General features: G+C 40.7%; 1 protein-coding gene across 1 annotated transcript in view; it reads left to right on the forward strand.

Annotated features, from left to right (window-relative positions):
* The first annotated feature begins 2,797 nt into the window (after positions 1–2,797).
* Positions 2,798–20,637, forward strand: part of LOC126173961 (uncharacterized) — a 71,949-nt gene continuing 54,109 nt past the window's right edge. The window contains exon 1 of the transcript XR_007535480.1: positions 2,798–2,856. The gene's annotated coding sequence lies outside the window, so the exon portion shown is untranslated. The remainder of the gene's footprint in view (positions 2,857–20,637) is intronic.

Below are 20,637 nucleotides of genomic sequence, written 5' to 3' on the forward strand. Positions count from 1 at the left end.
AACAGTTCAGTACGTTAATGTTACAAATGTTAAATATTACGTAACGTAAAGTTACGTTTACGGCCATTTTACCTTTGTGGCGCGCGTTAATGGTTGTGGTTCGTTGACAAGTTTGTTTTATACTAGAAAACAGTTCGGTACGTTAATGTTACAAATGTTAAATATTACGTAACGTAATTAATTAGGTTCAATAAATTCAGATTAATATTTATATAGCTTAAAACAAGCTGTAAATACCAGGCTGTATTCCACGTGTGTAGATACAGCTGGAGCCAAGCTTGATAAGTCAAGCTTGGAATATAGCTTGAACTCTGACAACTTTGATGTTTATTTCAAGCTAGAATCCAGCTAACAGGCTTGAATATTCCAGCTTTGATCAAGCTTATATACTTGAACTTTACTGCTGGAAACAAGTTTGAAACCGGCTTACTGTGCTATCTGGGATATCCGAAAATGCATCGTTGTCACGATGGATGACGCTGACGAATGAAAGTTCCTCTGGTCACGTGCCATATGTTCCTTGTATGTCGCAGACTGTGTGATTGACGCAGCGTACTGGAAGCAGCAGAATGGTCTGGTATTCAAGTCGGGAGCAGAGATGGTGTCTGCCTACGGCCAAGCAGGTGGAAACGGTCGAGAGGCAGCCAGGCTATACCAAAACATGTACCCTCACAGACACCAACCACATAACACAGCATTTCAAGCCCTTTTTGGGCGTTTGTATGATCATGGGTCTTCTGAGACAGACGAACGTTGTGTTATGTGGGCCATCCGGATTTAGGTTTTCTGTGACTTTCGTAAATCGCTTAAAGCAAATGCCGGGATGATTCCGTTAAAGGCGCTGCCCTTTCCCTTCCTCACGCTTCATCAGTCAGAAAAGGTGACATCGAGGTCCTTAGAGATGGAGTACAAGCTAAGAATGTTTCAGGGCCGGGGAAGGAAATCGGCTGTGCCCTGTCAAAGGCATCATCCCGGCATTTGCTAGGAATTATTTATGGAAATCATACAAAACCCAAATCTGGATGGTCGTATTCGGATTTGAAACATCACTCTCTCGAATGCGAGTCCCGAGTGTGCCACCTCGCTCGGCCCTTAAGGCCGACCTTGTGCCGTCTCTAATAGTCTCGCAGTCGATGGAACGTTAGACCCTAATCTTCCTTCCTTAATTCATTTGGACTATATAATAATCTACATACATCTTCACTCACATTTCGTACAAGTACCTGGAAGTAGGAAGTAGTGAGGCTGTTAAGTGGTACTATTGCATAGCTCCATTTGTAGGCGAAACAACTCGATATAGGTAGCAACGCATTTGTAGGTTATTAAAACACTGTAGCATCTCTACGAAACAGATTGCCTGTAAACCATTTGCAGGACCATTGTCATAGTTCTGCTCAAGTAATTGAGAGTTGTATGTGGTTTACCTATGATGGGACGTCGAACGTACTCATTTATCTATCTTAACTAACAGACACCGAAAAACAGCCTAATACCGAACAAAACTCTGCTTGAAAAATTCAAAGGACTTTTTTTCAGAGCGGATATTACGAATGATCTCAAGCCGTGTGCCTGTTACCCCTCCACGAACCGCGAGGAAAAACAATGGTACGCACAGAGGTATACACGTTGTTTCACAGTTTAGGTTAAAATCAGCAGTCGAGATGGCTTACGCTAAAGCCATCTTCAGAATTTTTGGCCTCCTAAGGCTGGAGCAGGCGGCTTCTCGGTTCTCTCGTGATACCACGATCGTACGCATCAGCAGGTGGCTTTAACATAAGCTGAAACCGGGAAAATAAACAAATATTATTGCGATCTCGACTGTTGATTTCACCCTATATATAGCACCACTCCATAGACAATGTTGTCTAAATTTAGGTTTCACAATTCCCATTACAGGTTGTTAGGAGTTGTAGATTGAAATTAGGACATTAAGTTTTTGCGATGAGCCCATGTCCGGAAATGAACCGTTTGGAGATCGGATCATTTTCAAATTTCCCGCTTCACGGTACGGTAGGTAATGACAGAGCTACACCAGCGCATGTATCGAGAAAATTTTCCGGATCACCTTAGTCCATCGCATACCATTTTCGTCCGACTACGACAACATCTGCGAGAAAGTGGTACATTCACGACTAGGAGGGTTGACTTGCGTTCGACGGCCGCTCACCAGTGTTAGTGGAAGCATGCGTCGCTGATACAACTCGTGCAACGAACAGCAGAGTCACAGCGTCGAGCCACTCCTGCAGAGCACAAACGTCGGAGCTCATTTGACTCCGCTGTGTGTCTACCAGGATTTGAAAGTGATCCAATCTTCAAACTTATTTTATATCCAGACGGTACGTTTCTAGACCTGCGTTTCGTATCTATTAAGTCCCCTCTACAATCCGTAGAAGCCTATAACAGCAATTGTGAAACATACTGCGCAAAACGTGAGTGAAACATTAACGTGAAAAGTGCCTTCAGCCACGCACTTTCATGTGGTGTATACAGTATAGATGCAGGTGTCGAAGCAATAGCTGCAAACGTGTTGTAAACTTCTGCATCTTATGAAGAGGTCTGGGAATATGAAAATGCATAAACGAAAAGCTTACAGTCGAATTATGAGAATTCAAGATCTGATGAACAAGTAATGCTTTAGAAAACGAAAAGAATTTTTTCCCATAAATAACGCACACACGCCAGGCAGTGATTGCAAGTGAAACATTCGGTGCGATAGTTGTCGGGGCAACCGCAGAGGGCCGTGGCATTTCCTGTCAGCGGAAACGCTGTTCCTTGAATTGGGCACCACAACAAGCAACTCACCTGACAAGCAGTGTGGCGCTGACCTGCCCGTTGCACGTAACCTAGGAGTCTCAGGTAACACAAAACAACATACATTCTTTACTGTTTAGGAATTTTTGTTAGTTAGTGACACATACTTTCAGTACTTGTGGCTACTTCGCATACGCTCCGTTCGCTCGACATCATATTGTGGCGAACAGAGTGTGAACAGTCAAGCTACGATATTTTTTTCGGACATTCTCGTTCGACACTTATATTCAAATTTTGTGGTACTTATAATTTCTTTTGTGTTAAAGGAGAATGCAACATCAGAGCACAGATTTTATGCAACATTATCAAAAATTAATTATTTACTGTCATTTACAAATGACCTGCTATCTCTTTACTAAGACAGGTCGCACTTTCACCATATGAAATTGTACATTAACAGAATGTGATACTTATTATGTCTTATTTTTAATAACGATTAATAATATTGCAACTTTAAATACTTAAATACTTCCAAGTAATTAAGAAACGAAAAATCTTAAAATTAGTGATTTATGAATGGAATTTTCCTGGAAAATTTAATGTCGGTATGAGTAACTTACGACAAGTAGAGCAGAGGTACTGCGACCCACCATTTCGCATAGCTTCGACGTTTTAGTTAACGGCCACTCAGAAGTGACTCCTGTCAAAGTGTTTGCCACCAAGCTTCTGCTTCCGAAAAAAGTTGTCACATTCATGATACATGACAAGGTCGAATCATTAGAACCCTCGAAAATTAGGAAATTTATTTTTAGGTATGAGGTATGTAACCTAATGGTTTCCGAGAAATGGAAGAATTATTTCTATCAGTTGCAGGTACGCATTTATGAGGAGGAGGAGGAGGAGGGAGAGCTCTTGCTGACTGTGGCGGCAGCCAATTTTGTAAGGCTTCCCTTGTCACAGGAAACTTTGATGTGCATGGGTTCGAATCTAACTTCTTCCAATTCTTTTTTTCTTCAGTTCTAGGCACGATAATGGTGTCCGTTTTAGGGAGTGTGAAGATGAAAAGAGAAACAAAAAGTGCTGCTTCATTTTCCCTCCTCTTCCTGTTTCTCGAACGCTGACAGTTTTTTCCGTATTTTGGAAAGATCAGTGTCTTAGGTGGTATGCATCATAGAAGCAGGGAAAGTAGAGAAATATTAGCTGATCACTTCCTTCCTCTTGTTTACAATAGCATTTATTTAAAATATGTAAATTTGGTGACAGTTTCCATACGCTTGCTAAAGAGAACTGCGACATACATTGTAAGAACTAAAATTGGAACCCGCGCGCGTTAGTTTCTTGAGACATGAACGCAATTCCTGTACCACTTGACTGAAGCTGCAGTTAGCACGTCCTTATCTTTTTCAAGTGTATATGTAATGGGTCTAAATCAGTAATTCGATTTACTGGAAACTGTGAAGCTGCAGGTGGGATGTGTGAATAGAACTTCCTTATTTGCGACTCTAGAAGAGTCCACCTGGCCCAGAGTCAGGACCTTTCAGCTTTTTTTTTTTTTTTTTTTTTTTTTTTTTTTTTTTTTTTTTTTTTTCAAAAACAGAAGCCTTGTGACCTAAGCCTCTTTGCAGGAGTTGCTTTTCAGTGGCCCCCTACTAGTAGTCCCAAGTTCGTCCCAGATTGGCCAGCGCTACGTGGTATTACCAACATAAAAATCTAAACAGCCTACTTACAACTTTTGTAAATTAGTCATAGCTCGTGTCACGTGATCTCGTCAGCCGATGATGCAGATCTTCAGAGCATAGCGCACGTGAGGTAGTAAGCCTATCGCAAACACTCGCACAGTAAAAGTTAATGGTTTAAATTAATATACATAGTGTAGCTACAAGAGAAGCTAAGCTTTTACATATAATATTAGTCTTTCTTTCGTGTGTTGAACTTTAAGATACATTACTCAAATGTGCCAGTAAAATTTTAAATAATGACGTATATGTCTAGTCTTCTAAGTCGCTGGCCTTCAAAGAGTTAAGCTGTGATTTAAGAAATTCAAAGGACATTCTCGCACGCCACATGATTCATTTGCATAAAACGAAATTTACGTTGAAAGTAACACTTTTCAAACCACCATTCGCAATATTTTCTCGCGACCTGTTACAATTCGTTTCAGCAATTGTCAGAGCATCTGAAAACAGGCGTTTCTGAGTGTGCGCAACTACGATGACTTAGGAAGCCCGTATCTTTGTACGTATATAGCATTAAGAGATCTTGCAGAGCGTTAAGAGAGTTTACATTATGTCATAAAGCGAAACAGAACATCAGATGATAATCAGATGATAATCAGATGATAATCAGATGATAATCAGATGATAATCAGATGATAATCAGATGATAATCAGATGATAATCAGATGATAATCAGATGATAATCAGATGATAATCAGAGAAGATCGGAATTTTGTAAATCATACTAAAATGCATAATTTGGCTTAATGTGGACATTCTTATGTCCAGAACCACAAAGATGTAGGTTCCAACCTGGTATTAAGCTTTTCAATGTGGTTTTCTGGATGCAAATTTTCTTGGCGTATCAGTACTGTATTGTCATGTTTGGTTCTTTATTACGGCATAATGCCATACGTGCTGAAAGATGTAAATGTACATTTGAAATTAAGCACACAGTTGAAATTGGTCATTGGTGTGGAATGAAACACTTAGTTTCACATACAGTAACTGACTCAGGGAGAAAGACTAATAAAAGGCAAATTTCTTTAGCAAATCGACAAAAATAACTTCGTTGTTCTGCAAGACGATTAATGATTGACTGCCGAAAACGTGGAAATAAAATAAAATCAGGAAACTGAAACTAACAACAAATTTGAGACTTCCGTAATTATGTGATTGTAATTTCACTTGATAGCTTCCGGCCATAGAATTCTGTTTTGTTTTCATTTGACGTGAGAGCTGTAAGTGAAGAGGAAACAGCAAAATCACTGAAAGTAGAAACTGGGCACGTGGAAACTACTCCCTCTACCCACTATAACTCAGGCTACTCTGCGAACGTGCGAATCTGGCAGCTTGAGTGCGCCAGAAAAATGTTTCCGGGTAGCATGTGGCTTCTTGTTTGCTACTGCTAATACAGCCAACAGCCACACAAAAGCGGGAGAAGGTACTGCTCACACGCGACTGAACTGCGCATGGCCATGAGCCCGCTGGCAACTGTTCAGGCGACCTTATTGCGAACAGTTATGAAGTCGTGCTCATCGGAAGCAGTTTGTTGTTATGAAGAATTGCATAGTCTTCGTCCTAAAGGCTTTGACATGTTTTGCTGTTGGCAGACGCTTGTGTGTGCATTGTTTCGTTGTTGTAAATGGCGCATTTCCTTTGCATCTTGAGTTTTATTTTCATTTTTTGTCTCGTTTATGTTTGATGGCCGCAATATTGTTCTGCAGTGGCGGGATACAATAAAGTTCTTTGTCACAGTGTCAGTTCTTACCAGTCAAAATTACAAAAATTTAGCTGAAAACTAGAACAGTGAAATATTCCCGGAATTCTAAAAGAATCTAGGATTTCTGCCGGTTTTCTCCTGGATAAAAAACTGGGTTTTTCCTGGATTTCCCGTGGCGTATGCTCCCTGTAATATCTTTATTTCTGGACCTAAGGAGTTTGGGAAAGCTTCGTACATATGACATATAAGCAGCATTCTGCTCAACTTTTTGAGTTTTATTTTTCTAATAAAATTTTCTCGAGTTCCCAACTGTATCAAGTGGTTAAAAGCCCACGAGCTTGAGGCCGGGTGCCCCTTGGCCATTGTCAAGTGATGCCAGTCACCATGGAATGTTAGCAAACTTCCAGCAAAAAAGCACTAGATAATATCAGTGAATGCGGCGAAAATAGACTAATTTACGATTTTAGCAGACAACATTCTTCTCCGCTGTCAATTTTTTTTCCCCCCGAAATGCTTCACATTGATGATCCGTTCCGCTCCGTTCACGGCCTGTCTGCCATTTGAAATGCATTGCATTGTAGAATGTTTCAAAGTTCCGTTCCGTGACAGAGTCCGTCGACCTTTACGCAGAGGCGTTCGAAAGACATCCAAAGCCTAATCCAGCTACACAGTTCTGAGTTTTCTACTTCTACATCCAGATGGTTACTCTGCAGTTCACAATTAAGCGTCTGTCAGAGTTCATCGAACCACCATCAAGCTATTTGTCTACCTTTCCACTCTCGAACGGCGAACGGAAAAACGAGCACTTAAATCTTTCCATTCAAGCTTTGATTTCTCTTATTAAATGATCATTTTTTCCTATGTAGGAGGAGGCCAAGAAAATATTCCCTCATTTGGAAGAGAAACCTGTTGATTGAAATTTTATGAGGAGATACCCCCGCAAAGAAAAATCTTTGTTTTAATGATTGCCACCCCGATTCGTGTATCATGTTTGTGGCGCTCTCCACCTTATTTCGTGATAATACAACGAGCTGTGCTCCTTTGAACTTTCTCTATGTCCTCCATCAATCCTCTCTAATGCAGATCCCACGCTGCAAGGCAATCAGAAGGCGGACAAGCGTAGTATAAGCAGTCTGTTTAGTAGACCTGTTGCATTTTCTGAGTGTCCTGCCAATAAATCGCACTGGTCGGTTCGCTTTCAGCACAACATTATCTACATGATCATTCCAGTTTGTTATTAGTAATTTTATTCCCTAGGTATTTAGATAAATTTACAGCCTTCAGATTTGTGTGTTTTGCCTTGTAATCGAATTTAGCGGATTTCTTTTAGTATTTATATGAATTCGTTAAAGTCAACTGCCACTTTGCCCAATACACATATATCTTGTCTTAATTATTTTGCAATTTATTTTGATCATCTGATGAATTTATAAGCGGTAAATGGCAGCGTCATCTGCAAACAGTCTAAGTCGGCTGCTCAGTTTGTCTCCTATATAAGATTTAGTTTTCGTGCCACAGATCCAAAAATGAGATGATTGTCGTGGTGTGGAAAATGTAATCGTTTATGTAGACCAGAAAAAGCAGGGGAACTAAAAAACACTCCCCGGGGAATGTCAAATATTACGTTTGGTACATTCGATGACTTCTTTGTTACTTCGAACTGCGACGTTTCTGACAGGAAATCACGAATCCAACAACAGAGGCGATCCTATATACACATACAGTTTGATTAGAAGTCGCTTGTGAGCAATGGTGTCGAAAACCTTCTGGAAATCTAAAAATAATGAATCAATTAGATGTCCCCTGTCGGCAGCACTCATTACTTCTTGAGAATAAGGAGGTTGTTGTTGTTTCATAAGAACTATCTTTTGAGTCCATATTGGCCATTTGTTGTGTTCGAGATAATTCATAGCGTTTGAATATAGTAAATTTTCCACAATCCTCCTCCAAATTTACGTTAGTGATATGGTCTCCAATTCAGCAAATAACTTCCACTTCCTGAGTATGGGCGTGCCCTGTGCAACTTTCCAGACCTTGGATCGGATCTTTCTACGAGCGGGAGTTGTATAGGATTGCTAAGTATAGAGCTATTTTATCAGCATACTCTGAAAGGAACCTGATTGGTATACCTGGTATACTATCTGGACCAGAGGCATTTATTAAGTTGCTCCGCTACTTCTAAGTTGCTAATGTTTGTAGTTCATGGTTCGAATTCTGGAATATTTCGTCGTCTTTTGTGAAGGAAGCTGTAACGTCACCATTGTTATCGCACAGTGAAGGTACTGATGGCGTCTTGCCGTTGGCGTGCTTCACATGCGACCACCATCTCTTTGGGTTTTCTGCCAGATTTCGAGATAGTTTCGTTATGGAAACTATTAGAAACATCTGGCATTGAAGACAGCGCTGAATTTCGAGATTCTGTAAAACTTCGCCAATCTTGGAGATTTTGCGTTCTTTTTAATTTGGCATGCTCTTCCGTTGTTTCGGCAACTATGGTCTCATTTGTTTTGTGTACCATTGGGGATCAGTACCACCTCTTGTTAATTTATTTGGGATACCTCTCTCAATAGCCGTCGATACTACGTCTCTGATTTTAAACCGCATCGGGCAGCCGAAGTCCCTAGAAGGGGACACCTATGTCAAAAATACCATACTTTCACTTCATGCTGGATTGATCACTTGTTTCATTTTCTGCAACGAGCCGCGCCCACGTTGTGGTTGCGAAGCCTTACAGACAGCAGCTCACATCCTGGTAGAATATGTCGTCCTTCTGGCTGTCCGTGCTGAGCATGGTCTTCTGGATAGTTTGCCCCCTTATATTGACCGAAGACTCGGCTAGTTGAAGTAGTTATTTTTTCTCCCTGAAAGTGTATTTTTTAATTCTCAGGCATAATGTTTTAAACTACTTGCGCGGTGGGAGTGTGGTGGCTGGAGTTGGGTGACCCCCGCCGCGTGCTGGATCTGGGGAACCCCCGATACTACGTTCTTTCCTAGCAGCTGCCTTGATCATCCCTATTTTAATGCGAATTGCTTTTGATGCAGCCAGCCCCTTTTCTGCTGCTCCTTGTTTTCCGTGTTAGAGGTAGCGCTCCAATGAATAGTGCCTCTTCTTAACGCCTTGGCGGTAACAGATCGGGAGAGGGGAAAGGGGAGGGGGACAGAGGGACGGCCCCGAAAGCCCAGGAGGACACTAGATTAGCCCCACCCAGCTGCTGACCTGGTTATTTCTTTCACCTTCTTGTATTATTGATGTTACAACTGATAACCATTACTTTTCTAACATTCTCATTTTTACTGTTAACAAATCTCAAGGCTACAGGTAATCTTTACTGTGTCTTCGTCCTTAATGGGGTTGGCGGGTGTTGTATATGGGTGGGGTTCCTCTCGCCAGAGATGAGCCGAGGGAGACTGGTCGTCTGCTCTGACCCACAGGGATGGACAAAGATGTGGAAACAACGCGAGAAATATATGCTTGAACGTAAATGCAAATGCCTAGCCACACCTGAAGGTTACGCTGTTGTACTTGACCACGAAAGACACCTGTGAAATATCCTCAATACGTTGCAAGTGTCAGTTGTGGCGAGAACATTGTTCTGTGTAGTTGTGCGTTCTGTCAGAGCTCATTGCATTCGAATGTGAGCAAATTGTTGATGCTCGTGTAGTAGGTGCTTTCGTAACCAAGGCAGCCGAAGTATTTGGCACCATATCAAAGATTTATGCCGCATACAGTAAAAGTGGGAATCATCCACACGGACGGAAGTGTGTGTTGACTGATCATAACGGACAGTCGTTGGAGAGGGTTGTGACAAAAAATAAGAGGACTGAATATCGCACTCGCGATTCCTGTCAGCACCAAAACAACACGGAGGGAGCTTCAGAAGGCAGGGAATTGCAAGGCGGGCTGGAATCCCAAAACCATTAATCACTGATGTTAATGCCCATAACAGGAAACAGTCCTGCCGAAGCCACACAACCTGAACTATGGAACGATGGAAGAAACTCATTTGGTTCGACGTCTTGTTTGTCTATTTTCAATTTCTGGCAGAGTTTACGTCCCAAGCGTGGAAAATGGCGGAGATTCGGTGGTGATATGGACAGCCATAGTGATATTCCATGGGCCCCACGGTTGCTCAACTAGGTCGCACTAGTGCCAAGTACTATTGAGCCCTTGTGATCTACTTTGGAGACAAGGATGCGTTATCGTTATTCATCTCCACCACTGTTATCTGAATTACTATTTTGCAGAAAGAACTGTATAAGATTGCCTTGAAAATCGTGCAGAACCTTTATTTATCCATTCCGAGATGACCGGAAACTGTTTCAAATGCAAACCGTTTCCTACACCTTGTTAGGCGTGGTAATGTATTGGGTTTTTTGTGCCTCCATACACTATCCACTCCTTGTACGTTCCAGCCGGACTCCTTAAATTATTTCTCAGCTACATCATTTCTATCGCCTTCATTGCTTCGATTGCACCACTGTCTCTCTTTCTGGTGGACTACACTAACTCCATATAAACGACTCCCTTCCTTACTTACTTCCTTCCTTCCTTCCTATTTCAGTCAGTTCAATTTCTTGTATGTCTATTAATCTATTACGTGACGTGGCCACAGCCATTTGCATTCTTTTTAGTCATAGTTTGAAATGAGTTTCTTAAATTGGCAGGGGACCTCTTTTATGCTACACACACACACACACACACACACACACACACAAATAAATACGTAAAGTTTACATGATCATCCTTTTTTTTATGCTTTGCCGTGATGCATTTCCCCAGGCATCTGTAGTTCTGTAGCAGGTTTCAGGAATACTTTTACGTAGTAACTGTGGAGATAGAGCTGCAAAAAATTGTCTTCTGCCATCAGGTAGAAACCTTAATGTAGTTAAAAAAAAAACCTCAAAGCTATTATCTTCTCATCTTAATATTCTTTTTCGCCAACTGTTGCTTGAGGTGGTTTACCAGCTCATTTCTGGCCGTATGTAAATAATATGGGATATAATCGGATCCCAGCTCCTTCAGTAACAAAGTGCGGCTGATTTCATTTCATTGAAGCCATTTCCCTGCCCGCAGCTTTTTCACCTTTTTCTGTGCTTGTTAGTTCTGAAGTAAAGCATCAAGAAAAATCCTAGTTTTTGCTTCATTATTGTGCTAATTGGGATCTCGAGCAACACCTCAACAAACTTAACATAAACAAAGATCGACCAGAAGGGCGGCGCTGTTATCGCTGCGTGGCGCGATGTGAGGCTCCTAAAGTTACGTTGTGCAAGACGCGACAGTTGGCAGCGACTGCGACGCTGCCCCCTCCTCTTTTCCCACCCTGGCAGACAGCGACACGGCCGCAACACGACTGGAGTCGTCGCCGTTTCCCAAGCTCCGGTCGGCGGCGGCGGATTCAAATACATAAGAAAAATAGGAATTCCGATTTTCTTGCTGTAAAAAATACTGTATGTTAATGCAACAAAGTTACATCGGCTCCCAGAGTTAGTTTTTCGATACAGATTCTTCTTTTACTTTAAAAAATTGAAAAGTATCTCTTCCGGTTTTGTGTGTTTTTTCGCTGTATATTACTTCTCTATCAATTGTGAGGAAAGTAAAAGGCACAAAAAAATGTTTGCGTATCTTACAGTTTCACATCACAGGTTGATAATGAGGTGTCTATTTTTCCGATATTCGTCACAGTTATTCCGATACTTAATTTACAAGTAAACTACTGCATGAAATTTGAATTGTGTACAGTGAAAAATGTGGTCGCTGGCTACTTTACGTATGGTTCACGTTAGGTCATACATCGTTGCCGATGAAAAGAAGCAAACATATCGAAATTATTTTTAAAGTTGAGATCAGAATGATATCGATCTCAGTTTCCGAGATTTGGTCTCATATATCTCCGGGAGCGTCTCGACTAGCCGCCAGTTCTGTCGACGCGCAACGAGAATCGTGTGGTCATCACACGATAGAGAATGCATTTGTTTTGTTTCGCTGCCACATTTGGACCTAATGAAACCATTTTATGTCATATATTTCTCCAGTATGAGTTACTAATATTTCTCCATATGCTCTTGACAATTTCATTTAAAATGCCACGAAATGTAGGTTTCTTAAAGCCAAGTGATCAAGCAGAACCCATTTTCTTGGTTTTGATGAGGCATCTGAACCTGTTCCAAGCTTTCTTTCTCGTTTATTTCTCTGATACAAGTCCCGAATATTCCTCCATCTGTTTTTGCACATTTCACCTAAAATTCCAATGAAAGATAAGTTTATTAACAATAAGCGCACGCTTGCGTCATTGCATTGTTTCAAGTTCTTGACAACAAGATAGGGTTACACCTTAAACATCTTTCGAATTTTCATTCTGAACGTCTACAGTATACACTGGCAGAAATGTGGAAGAAATAATGTCCGTGCTTGTTCACAAAATTTCCCCAAATTATACTTGTCAGTTTCTCCCATGCAGAAACTTTTGGAACAAGCTAAGGCAACTTTCATAGCCGACTGACTCTTTATTCCCATCCAAATGAACTTCCATATTCTTATATTCTGACAGCATACATCGTTATGGATGACATGAACATTTAATCTTGCCAAGCTGCACTCAAAAGATAACTCCAAGATTTACAAAAGACGAATTTCAATTGTGAACTGTGTCAGACCAGAAGGGCCTTGTAAAACAGTAGTGCACTTTTGGCACAAGTTTTTTGAGCACCATCTTCTACCAATGAATTGAAGTGAATGTGACAAATTACTTATTGCAGCATACTGTTTGCGCAATCTGTTGAGAAACGCCTTCCTCAAAAACGAACATCTATTGATTACAGAAAGCTGTACAACAATCTGGTGGTGGTTTTTCACAACTAGAAGGTATCATCAAGACACCAATCTACCGTTTACTTTCAAAGTGAAGGTATTGTAAAATGTAACTTTCTCGTTGTACTTTAGATTGTTCATTTTATAATGTACTTGCCGTTTTCAATTTTTATCGTCACAAAAAAGAGTAATGCGAAAATTGACCTTCAAGTTCATTTTCATCATTCTAATTCTACATCTGTATGGATTATACTGATTTTCATAACAGGCCTGAAAAATTTGCATTAAAGGCAAAAATGTTATATATTTCACTCACTTGCCAGTTTCAACTGTGCACCAATTTCTTCCCAAATTCTGTCTCTGAACATGGTGTCTCTATATTTAGGGTTCTTCAAATCGTAAAGGCAAGGATGTTGCGAGACCAGCTCACAGAGCATCACATCCTGTGAGTGGCTCATTTCAGTTTTCCTTGAGTGGCTCGACATCCCAAACTCGAACTGCGCATGCGCCAGCAGGCAACTTTTGACGTCACGTAGCGACCCGTCGCAGTCGCTAGTGTGCGTCGCGTCTTGGACAACGTACCTTATTAGTTCGCAGATTCGCGACGACGTTTATGTAGCTTCTAGTGGGAAGATTTGCGCTGTTTTCTTTATGTAACGCCGAGACCCACAACAAGCCTAATTTCAAGACACCACGATTTCTGTGAAAGTTCTTATGTGTTTGCATTTCTGTGGCCCCCTATATAAATCAGCATAGTAATGATTGGATAAAACCGTAGTGTCGGAAAAACGAATTTAGTGGTTCTCTTGTCTCACGTCAGTACCGATTTGTGTGTTTCCAAGGCAACAGTTCCTCTTAAGGTAGAGTTCATTTCACCGTTTCAAGCAATGAATTTCTGTATGGGGTGATTCTGTGATATTACACACTTCCGGGCCTGATGGAGAAGGGTCAATGTGAGGTAAGGACCCACTGGTCTGGTAACGACAGAGTCGAAAGGTACAAGCGAAATCGTTCTAATAGCTCTGACAATGGATCTTTTCTTACTGCAAACTCTTCGTTCTCCATATTTTCAGTGGAGGGGCGCCCGGGCTAAGGCGCCATGTCACGGATTGCGCGGCCCCTCCCGCCCGAGGTTGGAGTCCTCTCTCTCTCTCTCTCTCTCTCTCTCTCTCTCTCTCTGTCTCTCTCTCTGTCTCTCTCTGTTTGTGTGTTTGTTCTTAGCATTTCAACATTTTTCAGTGGAGGTAGTATGGACCACAACAAGAAAAAATTGTCCAGAACACATGGGTCTAAAGCGAATACCCTAAGAGTTACGAGCACTTATTCAGTAGAAGAGAAATGTTTCATAGTAGCAAAGATCAAAAAGTGTTCATAGCTCCTAAGGTATGCACTTTAAAGCCAATGTTTACTTGACATTATTTTCTTGTTTTTGCCCCCTCAAAACATGGCAAGCGAAAAGCTTGAATTGGATGAGGTCCACTGTACGTGGTATAAAAACAGTTTCCGTTTTTACTTTGGACTCTGTCTGTTATGGAGCAGGGTCCCTTACCTCAACTATATATTTACTCTTTCACATCATCCATTAAAATTTGTAACATCACTAAATTAATCTGTCTAATAAATAAAGTTAGCAATGCATTATTGTGAATCCAAATTTGTAATGAAATCAATATTTTAGGGCAGTAAACGGTCATGTCCCATCAGTGCGACAGGTTCTTCATTTTCTTTTCTAAATGTCTAATTTCCCAACACTCAAGGCCGGCAGGCACATGGGGCAGAAGCAGAAACTTTGAACATCAAAGCTACATGTATGTATAACGTAATGACCACCCTCTTAAACGTACAGTATAAAGCAACAATACTTGGCTGAATGCAACAGTATATTATATCGTGGAGCATAGGTTATATGACGGTTGGTGTCAACGGAGAATTGTCAGGTGAGTGAGCCGTCTGTTCTCCTATGCGGTTTCCTATGCCTTTCGTTGGGAAATACTTGACGGATTCTGAACTGTGTCGCTGACACCAAGCTATTACGTAATGCACTGTAAATCTCGAAAAGACCTGTTAATAGTCAAAGGCACTTTCTTCCGCATTAGATAAGATTAAATTAACACCTCTCTGATTACCAAGCTGATATAGAACATTAAATAGAAATCAGAAAGTGACATTTGATTGATGTCAGGTCATACGTGAATTCATTGGTTTTCAGTTTGACACACAAATAAAATGTTTTCGATCACGCTTTCAGTTTTACGTTCTGACCAAGCAACTTTGAAATTTTCTTACCTTTAGTGTACGCTGTTGATCATCCGCGTGGAAATCGGTTTTCCGGACAGATTTCTGTAGCTCCCTCTTAGCCCCTGTGAAAGAGTGAGCAAGCGAGATGGTTTCAGACTTTTTTGCTTGTTCGCTCGATCATGTTTGTGATAACTTGCCACAATGTGAACGTGTCTATAGGGTCACAAATTAATTGCCTCTGTGAAAACGTGGCAACATGCTGGCCATTCATAAATGGATTTTTTTCGCATTAACTTTAATTTAAAACAATGTTTGGTAAAACTAATCAACTATACTCATATTGACTGTTAGAAATATCGTCCATGGAGTAGGGGGAATAGTAAAGCAGAAATGATTTCGGTTCGTTGTAAAAACTTTCATTGGCTACCGGCGCCTTTAGTACAGAGGATATGGTGATAATTCTTTCTCCTTTTTTATGGCTGCAAACTTTGCTCGACAGTAGTTAGTACTTGTTCTTAATTTCCCAGACAGTGGCCTATATGGACATCAGATCTTATCCTCACAGCATGTTGCCATGCATCATACATCAGTTAATGGAAGTATGCAAAGTAAGCTAATTTACTGGTACTTTCATCTCCAAAATCCATAGTTACACACAAAGCAAATGCTACTGAACTTGAGCGTTTGAGATCATCTAAACTGCATACGAGTAATACGTTAAGTATAATTACTATTATTGTGGTTATTATGCGTCCTAATATTATTGCAATTAAAAAGTGGTTTATACGAGACGCTTTTCGCTGTTATTTATAAAGCACCTTCTGTGGTTATTGGTGTACCTGCCTCTTGTTTACATATTCTGCAAACCAATGCTTTTTCCTTCGTTGTTATCGGAGGTTGACATCGAAAGGAACTAGGTTGTGCGTTCACTCTTCGCAATTTTTCACCATGTTGATTGCGGAGGACTTGTAACTACAGCTCTATTTCTGTGAGAAATTCTAAGAGGTTATAGGGGAGTACCGCCAATGTAGCGTAAGAAAATGTGGTTGCAAGACTGAATGTACAATCAACTTTCGACGTCACACTGCTAACAATGAAAGGAAAAGCAGTGGTTTGCTCAATCCATAAACAAGGATGAAACCAACGGCCACAGAAGATGATCTGTAAATAAAAGCAAAACGCTTCTATTGTAAAATACTCTTTAATTACGGTAAGTTTAACACGCCAAAATAAGTAATAACTGGTTGTTAAAACTGCTGCGAAACAGTCATGCACACAAACAGAACTCCAGTAATCCACCCGGCCACATTTACCTGGTCACAACTGGAAGACAGCTTAAAAACATTAAGCCGCACAATGTGTAGAAGCTAAACGCATGCTGTAACTATATTAACCTACAAGAGATTGGCACCATAAGGTAACACCAATTTAACTGAAGAACATGGGAAATGAGAACATGTGGCGTGGCATCTTCTATCCGCTAAAAGACAGAGCTTAAAATATTTGTTTAACGTTTCATCGACAGCACATCGCAGAAGGAACATTAACGAAGTCTGACAAAGATAGGCAGGACATCAGCCATTATCTTGTTGAAGTCGCCGTAAATCGGGCTGACCAGAAAGTATTTCAGGCCTTCTCCAGATTCGAGAATACTTGTCTTGACATCAAGCCATCTGGCTCATTATAGTGCGAACAAAACAAAAAACAATGTTATTTCCATTTGCCGTAAGATGGCACTACTGATTACACAACTACACCAAGAAACCATTGGGCAGAATGTGAAAAGTGATCGTTGTGTAGACAAGTTATTCGCGGCTTGTCGGAATGAGCTAAGAAACTTCACTCCCCAGACAAATAAGTCAACGCTGGTGCGAACAACAAGCTGGAACACCTGGCAGTACTCATTAAAGCTGTATCCAGAATAACCTGAAACACTCGTCCCAAGGCGAGGCTACTCGTGACTGAATACGTTAAAAATACACAGCGAACAGTCAAGTTAGATCTGCTACCTCTATGGTGCTTTAAGAATCTAACCCACTTCATCGACGTAAATTTCGAGAAAAAATTCAAATCCGCATTTTTGTGAAAGATGTTAAGATTGTTACTGCTTTATACAGTTTTTTTAAAATTTATTAGCTTCGTTGTAGAAGTGATAGTAGCAGTAGTAATGTTTTTATTGAGCTGTGGAACACCACATCTCGTGGTATTACAGATAAAAGGAAAAAAAAGCCTATAATGATTTGTTTATACATTTTTTGCAAATGAGGTTAGTTAATGTGAAAAGTTGTTACAGTGATCTTCAACTTTTGAACACCGATCAGTGCACAAATATTATTCACAACGCAACACTAGACGCTCTATCACTATTAATAAGTACGTACGTTAACATAATCAACCATGTAACTTTCAGCACAGTGTGACAATTTAAACGTCAACGATTATTTAGGATCTGAATTCTTGCTGAATAGCAAAACGATGTACTTGAGCTGCGCAATAAGCGTACACGTGAACCAAAAGTAAAGGAAAAGGGAAGGAGTCAATTACTCGCTAATTATTGCCAATAGTGTGAGCTGGTTTCAGTAGAAAAGTTCAGAAAGATTGCCGAATGGAGGTTCATACACAATCCATTAGAACATTATGAAATCAGCCGGCCGCAGTGACAGCGGTTCTAGGCGCTTCAGTCCGGAACAGCGCTACTGCTGCGGTCGCAGGTTCGAATCCTGCCTCGGGCATGGATGTGTGTGGTGTCCTTAGGTTAGTTAGGTTTAAGTAGTTCTAAGTCTAGGGTACTGATGACCTCAGATGTTAAGTCCCATAGTGCTTAGAGCCATTTGAACCATTATGAAACATGATTTTTCCACAATACCTAACAAACGGTATTCACAACAAACGAATTATTCTCTAGAACTGCAGAAGTTGAACACTGTGTCACAGAACAATGATTCAGCTAGAATTCACATAAGCGCTACGACTACTAGTTGTAGGATCGTTAAAAGGAAACAAATCTGGGAAAAAAGAAAGCATGTGCGCAGATATATTTAAATTAAGGGGGACCAAGAAGTGTACATACAGGCAGCATTTTTTGGATGTAGTAACGTAGAGAGATAGATATTTTACAGGCAATTCCGATGATAAGGGAAGAAACTGAACAAAATAAAAAAAATGCGATGGATTACTAGATATAAAACCCAATATCAGACGAAGAAATATTAAAGAAAGCGTAAAGCGCGTTTAGTTGCTTAAACGCAGTCCTTGGTTGCCCTGCGGCAGAAAATAAAGAAGAGAAATAAGTCCTGGAGATGTATGTTTTAAAACAGATTCATTGGTCACCGCTCTTCATAGGCCTGTTATGTGAATACGAAAGCTGATAAATCAGACTTACTCTACGGTAAGATCGATTTTTGCTATAGGAAATATCGAAGTTAGATATGTTGAATGTAACGTTTTTGCTAAAATTAATCGTGCTGTTGAAGTAAAATGGAGGACAACTAAAAGTTATCTTACTAATACTGTGTTACAGAAACTTCGAATGTGCCAGCGAAGTATTTTTCTGCTGTCTTAAGAAGAATCAACAAGAAGCTGAAAGAGATTGATGTCTTATTTCTCACTGGAAATTGTGCTGGTAAAGTGAAGCACAATATTTTTGCAATCATGCCCGGAAAGCGGTACACCGAAATCGGTACTGAGGTTCTGAAAGACGCTGACATCATATCGGACCTTCCGTGAAAGAGCGTGCAGCGCGCGTAGAATTTTAACACGAAACTATCGTTTCGTACCGGAGAAATCCTTATAAAATTTAACACATTCAGGAAATTAAGCTGATTCTACGAAACGTTGCCATACTACAGACACTTCTTTCCACAGATGGAAAATAAAGTTCACTTCTTTGGTAAAGGACGAACACAGCTAAAAAGAATTATGTTGAAACTCCGTAGTTACTGAGTAACGTTACCAAGAAAAGTCCTTAAAAAACAAAGAAGAAAAAAAAATCGTTAACATAACTGTAGAGAACAGCATTAAGTTGGGTAGGAAGTTTATTTATTGATTATTTTCGGACGGGCTGTCCATTATTAAGTCATCCTGAAGAAAGAGTACAGTGGATGGGATACATAGCAATGAAGGCTTAACAAAATTCCAAATCTGTTCTAAGGTAGTCTTGCACTACAACCAGACTTGCAAGTTAGTTACTGGCCACAAACTCATAAACTTGGCAATGTACAATGTAGTGTCCACACATGAACATCGCTGTATGTCAAAATATAAATATTAAGGGGTACCTACAGCGGCCACGTAAGCTAGGCTAGTGGCGGCGTGCGTGAAAGTATTGGTACCTTTTTTTCTGTAATACAAATACTGTTTACACAAATCATTTGTAAAATAAATCTCAAATTTTGAACTGTCTACATTAATAAAATGTTATAAAATAAATCGGGCACTATAAAGCCACACACGGCGTACTGTATAGCTGTTACAAAGGGAAACAAGGAAAGGACGTATGGCAGATCAACTAAATCACAAAGTACAACAAAATGTAACATGATATACACACACAGGTGACAAAAGTAATGGGACAGCGATATGCACGTAAACAGATGGCGGTAACATCGTGTAGACAAGGTATAAAAGGGGCAGCGCTTTGGCTTTCAATTGTACTCATGTGATTAATACACTCGCTGACCTCAGGCGAGTACCACACACACACGTAACATTCATTATATTACGCACACTCAAAAATCACACAATTAATCACACACAGGGAAACACGTGGAGTAAAAGCCGAAAGGCTACAAACTCCCCAACACACTTCCCAAAAGAGGAGAAAGTATCAGATGAGAGTGAGTCATTTGTAAAGGTTTATGGCGTGATTATGGCCACACAACGGGAATTAAGACTCTGAACGCGGAATGGTACTTGGAGCCAGACGCAAGGGACATTCCATTTCGGAAATCGTCAGGGAATTCAATTTCCAAGATCCACAGTGAAAAGTGTGTGCCGAGAATGCCTAATTTCAGGTATTACCTTTCACCACGTACAACGCAGCGGCCGACGGCCTTCACTGAACGACAGAGCCGCGTAGAGTTGTTAGTACTAACAGACAAATAACATCTAAAAACGCATAAATCTATGTGGGACGTACAACGAACGTAACCGCAGCGAAATTTGGCGTCAATGGGCTATGGCAGCAGACGACTGACGCGAGTGCAGTTGCTGACAGCACGACATAATCAGCAGCGCCTCTCTGGGCTCGTAACCATTTTGGTTTCACCCTGAGTCCCTATTTCTACATCTACATTTATACACCGCAAGCCACCCAATGGTGTGTGGCGGAGGGCACTTTACGTGCCACTGTCATTACCTCCCTTTCCTGTTCCAGTCGCGAATGGTTCGCGGGAAGAACGACT

Source organism: Schistocerca cancellata, chromosome 1, assembly GCF_023864275.1.
Source record: "Schistocerca cancellata isolate TAMUIC-IGC-003103 chromosome 1, iqSchCanc2.1, whole genome shotgun sequence".
Classification (NCBI taxonomy): domain Eukaryota; kingdom Metazoa; phylum Arthropoda; class Insecta; order Orthoptera; family Acrididae; genus Schistocerca; species Schistocerca cancellata.